Source organism: Chanodichthys erythropterus, chromosome 11 (assembly GCF_024489055.1).
Source record: "Chanodichthys erythropterus isolate Z2021 chromosome 11, ASM2448905v1, whole genome shotgun sequence".
Lineage (NCBI taxonomy): Eukaryota > Metazoa > Chordata > Actinopteri > Cypriniformes > Xenocyprididae > Chanodichthys > Chanodichthys erythropterus.
In genome coordinates, this window is record NC_090231.1 from 4,233,476 (window position 1) to 4,239,475 (window position 6,000).

Here is a 6,000-nt window from a genome sequence, read left to right on the forward strand (position 1 = left end):
TAAATAGCAGATGGAGTTACAGATCCTCCCGATGCAAGTCCAACTGCTTCATCCATTATTAAAGCTGCGGTGGGGTTTTCTGCATCCACCAAACAGAAAAGACCTTTTTCACACTTCTGGAAAGTGGAAAGCTGCCATGCTGCCTTATATTGGTCAAATTGTCATCTAAATGACCTGGCTCTGTTTCCAGTCATTCCAGGAATGTCAAAACAACGGAAAAACTGGTTTCATGCTATTCGACTTGATGAAAAACACATTTTATGGCTTCAAGAGTGTTCATTTTTAGGGAAATGCAAAAATACAATCAAAGTGCAATGACAAGCTAAAGAAAAGTTTATTATGTTCAAACTATGGCATGCTTACTGATTTATGAAAAACAAATTTGTCCATTGTTAAAAAAAATAAAAAATAAAAAATTCAATTCGGATGTGACAGCACATGGATTGGGAATAAATGTGTGACCCTGGAGCACAAAACCAGTCATAAGTCACATGGGTATATTTGTAGCAATAGCCAACAATACATTGTATGGGTCAAAATTATTGATTTTTCTTTTATGCCAAAAATCATTAGGATATTAAGTAAAGATCATGTTCCATGAAGATATTTTGTAAATTTCCTAATGTAAATATATCAAAAATGTATTTTTGTGAGTGGATATGCATTGCTAAGGACAACTTTAAAGGCGATTTTCTCAATATTTAGATATTTTTCAAATAGTTGTATCTTGAACAAATATTGTCCTAACAAACCAAGCATCAATGGAAAGCTGATTTTTTCAGCGTTCAGATGATGCATAAAGCTCAATTCTAAAAAAAACTGACCCTTGTGACTGGTTTTGTGGTCCAGGGTCACAAATATCGGGCCCAAGATGTTAAAGGTTTGTCTGGTTTGCATGGCCCCTGCTGGTAGAAGCTGGAATTGCACACTCTTTCTCAGCAGCTAATGAAAAATGCAAGCAACATAAGCCACTAATATTTCAATATATTACTATAGATGTTTTCCAGTGACATATTTTGAGGCTCTTAAAAGCATGAAATGGACTTTTATTTTCATGAACTGCCATTAAGATGAAAGAGAATGCTAACATGTCTTTCCGGAAAGGCTATTTAAGGTCGTTTAAACAAACACTTTCTGTTTGCTGCTCTCATTCTTCATCGCAGGCTCATATACATTATATATATTATCTCTCTCTCTCCAACCTTTATCTTCAGGTCTCTCCAGCAGGATAGTTCATATCTTGGTGCCCAGAAAATATTCCTTGAATTAATTTCCTGTATGACCTCCATCCACCCCAATAAACCTCAGGTCCTCACCGGAGAGTTTAAAGCTCAATTTCCATTTTATCATCAGCTCTAAAGAAGCTCTGCTGACTGTGAGGGTCTTCACTTCCACAGCTTTAGGTTTATTTTGAGGACAATAGATCTGATTTAATTTTTCCTATGAGATTATTAGCAAATCCCTTTAAAGTGAGAGTACAAAAGAAAGGGAGCAACTCTTTGATCCGCAGGGTAAATAGTGAAGGTAAAAATGATTAAGCTATGGTTTCATCAATCATATTCGTCATGATTCCAGGCACAAATCGATGAAGTGTGTTTGCCAGTATAATCTTTCATCTTTAATAGTCTGGCACCAACACACATTCTCTGTGAGGAACGTTCAATATCGGCTCGCTGAAAGCTGCAAGAAAATGGTGCTTTGTTGTGGTTATTTCATGCAGAGTAAATGTTTCATATTAGCAGTTTCCCTCAGTGTGATGTTTCTGTGACCATTAAGTCTCGGAAAGACTGTAACATTAGATTATTGTTGGATTGTGAAACGTGTGTTTTATGACAGGTGTTGGAGGTGACGAGTTGAAAAAGAACCTCAGCTGAAAAGGAAAGTTGTTTCAGAAGGATTTTTAAGGAAAAAACATTTAATTTCATTTAATTTCCTTAAACAATGTGTGTACATTTTGATTTCATGACAGGGTTATTATAGTTAACTGAAACTAAAACTAAAACCAACAACATATTTTTGTTGTTGTTTTGTTGTTGTTTAAAATTTAAAATATCCCTTTTCACAAGATTGTAATATCAGTCTCTGGTGTCTCAAAAATGTGTGTGTGAAGTTTCAGCTCAAAATCCCCCACAAATCATTTATTATAGCTTGTTAAATTTGCCTCTATTTGGGTGTGAGCAAAAACACGCCGTTTTTGTGTGTGTCCCTTTAAATGCAAATGAGCTGCTGCTCCCGCCCCCTTTCCAGAAGAGGGCGGAGCTTTAACAGCTCAACAACAACAAAGCTGGAGAATCTCACGCAGCCAAAATGAGGATTGTCAGTAACGGTGTTCAGCCTTACATTGTTCAAACCGGAGTCGACACTGATGGAGAGACTCAGGAAGAAGTTACAACTTTTATGATGGGTTAGGTGAAAGAAAAGATCACTGACCTGATATAAAATAAATGGAAGTCTATGCAATGTCCTCACTAAGATAGCAAAACAAACCTGTGTGTGTGTGTGTGTGTGTGTGTGTGTGTGTGTGTGTGTGTGTGTGTGTGTGTGTGTGTGTGTGTGTGTGTGTGTGTGTGTGTACATGAAATGCAACTTTCATTTGATTAATAACTTGCTGCAGTATAACAGTCTACTGTAAATGTATTTTTGTTTTCTCAGCACATTTTCAGCATGTCACTCGTGTGTTTCTGTGCTGTATGTGATAATTAATACAGCAAACCTTGAAAATGTTGACAGTCGCCTGAGAGAAGCAGTCATGATGAAAATGATTACAGTGATTCAGATTCTGCTTGATCATGCCTGACTGACTGTAGATATGAATCAAGAGCTGCGATTAGAGACACGCTCCTGCAGCTTCCCCTTACCTTCATTACAGTGATATTAAAATATTTAAATTGAGAAATACTTAATGCTCTCAAACTCAGAGCCATGATAAAATCAGTCAGCATGTATTCTTATTAACTATTAACCAACAGCCAAAAGATAAAATTAATATTAAATTCAAAGGCATCAAAACTTTAGACAGGAGAAGAAACATCACATTTACACCTCCAAATCACTGTACATTTCTTGCAAAGCGATGAAGTCACAGCTCTTTTTCTCAGACAGAAAGATATTATGATGAATAACTTCTCTGTGCTTTAAGAAATTTAAAGGGTTACAATTGCCTCTGGTCTGACTGAACTTTTTCTTTTACAGCGATTGCATGAAAGACTGAACGATTCACAGACAAAAGCATCACAGTAGGGCTTCCAATCCCCATCTTAAATATCACAAAAACTTTCTGCATTCCCTCAGCAGTGGAAGACTCAAATTAAATTAAATCCAGATGAAGTCCACACTCCTCAACATCATTATCCAGCTGAAAACTGGTAAAAGTGCTCAAACCGCCTCACATTCATTGAAACATGCAACAATTATTAGGTTCTCGTACAGGAACAAGACAAAAGACACTGAGACCGGGCTCTCCATTCGGGCTCCACAGGGCGGATGAGAGGGACCGGGTGCCTGGCAGAGCAGCAGAGAGATGTGACAGGAGGAGAGAAAGGACATGATCCTACCTGAACTCACATCCCGTGGAGCAGAAAGTGTGGATGAAGTGTTTCTTGATGCATGCTGCAGAGCGGCTGACACTGAGGCAGTGATACTGCTGCAGCTCAGCGCTCACTCGTACTGCATTGCTTCTTAAAACTGAGAGAGAAAGAGAGAGAGAGAGAGAGAGAGAGAGAGAGAGTGCGTGTGTGTGTAAGAGCATGAGTGTTTATGAAGTGAGCGACTCCACATATTGTACATACACTCACAGAAAAAAAATTCTGGGTGTGAACATTGTGTTAACAAATCTGACTGTCTAGACATCTGTCCGTCTATCCATCATTCTATCCCTCTATGCGTCTATCTATCTATCTATCTATCTATCTATCTATCTATCTATCTATCTATCTATCTATCTATCTATCTATCTATCTATCTATCTATCTATCTATCTATCTATCTATCTATCTATCTATCTATCTATCTATCTATCTATCTATCCATCCACCCATCCAAGGTAGTTTATTAAAAAATATTATGTGCAACATATTACAATTTTTTTCTCAGTCGCTTTGGAACATTTCTTGAATCATCCTTAAGATTTGCAAACCAGTAAGTGCATTTCTCAAAACAATTCGTATAAACAGCACCACACAACAAATTACCTGAAAAAGCCTGTAGTTCATGTCTCAAAAGTAAGTATTTGTGTCAATGAACATATCAGTGCCGTCAGAATGACAAGTCCTTCTGTCATTGTCAAGATGTTTAGTCACATTGTCAATATAACAGTGTACTTGGTCAGTATTTTCAGATACTATGGCTCAAATTTTGATGACAATGATTGAAAATGCACAAGACTGCATTTTATCTCTGTGGCATATTTAAATTTCAACAGTACAAATGTACACATTACTCTTTGTGGGATATTGATTGATTGCAAGAGACTGGACATGGTTCACAGTTACACTTTTACTGTCTGTCTGCTGTCTGTCAAGAAATTACAGGACAATGTCATTGCGATATATAAAAAAGACAAGACTATAGATAATATATACTGTATATATACACTGCCCTCCAAAAGTTTGGAAACATCCCTGGCAAAGTGTGGTTTTGGACGATATCAGCATAAATCCTTATCATTTTTTGGTGCAAATACATTACAGTAACTTCACATTTTCATTGAAGACCAGCAATAATAATTTTCAGTTTGATTACATAATAATGGCAGTATATACATGTCAAAGTCAGACATGCCCCTTTGCCAGCTGTGATGCTGGTTACTGGTTTAAACTTGGCCCAGGTTTGTAAAAGATGTTTGGGTCAGCACACCTTAATAGCTTCAACAATTGATTGCCAATTAAGTTTAGAATACAATGAACCAATCAGAACCCAGTTTAGGTCAGAGAGCTGCTAATGCTGGATATTTTGATGAATTGAAAATTTTAGTTTTTTTTAATTATAAACTGTTTATGTAATAAAATATGTTTTCATAGTTTGTGTTTGTCCTTGTTTGTGCAAAATTATCACAAATTAAAAAGAATTCATGCCAATATTGTCCAAAACCCCAAACTTTTGGAGGGCAGTATTACATATATATATATATACCGTACACACAAACACATACACTGTGCAAGTGTGTGTGTTTGTGTGTTACATTATGTCTCTATAAAGTATATTTACTGTATAAGGTAAAATGCAAGTTATTATGTGGAGGTTGAACAAGTAGTTTTGAAAATTTAAATTGTAATCTGAGAAATGCACCAAAGCGACTGAGAAAAACTGTAATATACAAAATTTCCCTCATCCCACCGGCTCCACCTTGGTCAGTCATCACACCACTTCCGCCACAGACCAAAGCCATCCGCTGTGCTCCATCCCTCCACCCCTTCGGCTGCCGCGGGTTCCTTCTTCCCGCCGGCTTTGCAGTCTGTCCTCGGTCACACCGGCATCACCCCAGTCCTCAGGCACTCTGGCTCCACCTATGACACGTCGCACAACATTGCCTTGCACCAGCGATGTCACTCAGCTCCATTGACCCTCGGTCTGCGCCGCTGGATCCACCGGCTCTGTCTCCATCAGTCGGCGGCAAATGTCTGCAACCAAGCCAGCAACATCTTGGCTCCTCCCTCCCTCGACTCCGCCGCAGGCTGTCGGCACTGGAGAGCTCTGGGTCTGTGACATCTTCGCCGCCAGGGTTTTGTCGTCGTCCATCGTTCACCCCTCCTCTGTTACTGCTGACCACCATCCCTTTGCCACCCCCCTGTTACCATCCCTGTGCCAATGCTTCGCCAACCTCTTTTACCCTCTCCATCCCTCCCCCTGTTATTTTTCAGTTATGGCATGAGGTCCGAGGGGGGCATTCTGTCAACATTATATTCAGTTAGTTCATGGACTTTTAGTTTGTATTTCTTCAGTTCCTGTGTTCCTTTGTTTGATTTTCCCACCACTCCTTTGTTACTATGGAGACTAACTCAA

The 6,000-nt window shown here is 38.6% G+C and overlaps 1 protein-coding gene across 1 annotated transcript in view; it reads right to left on the reverse strand.

Moving 5' to 3' along the window:
- The window catches only part of LOC137030653 (cortexin domain-containing 1 protein), a 61,364-nt gene that overhangs the window by 10,927 nt on the left and 44,437 nt on the right, over nucleotides 1-6,000 (reverse strand). The window lies entirely within an intron of this gene.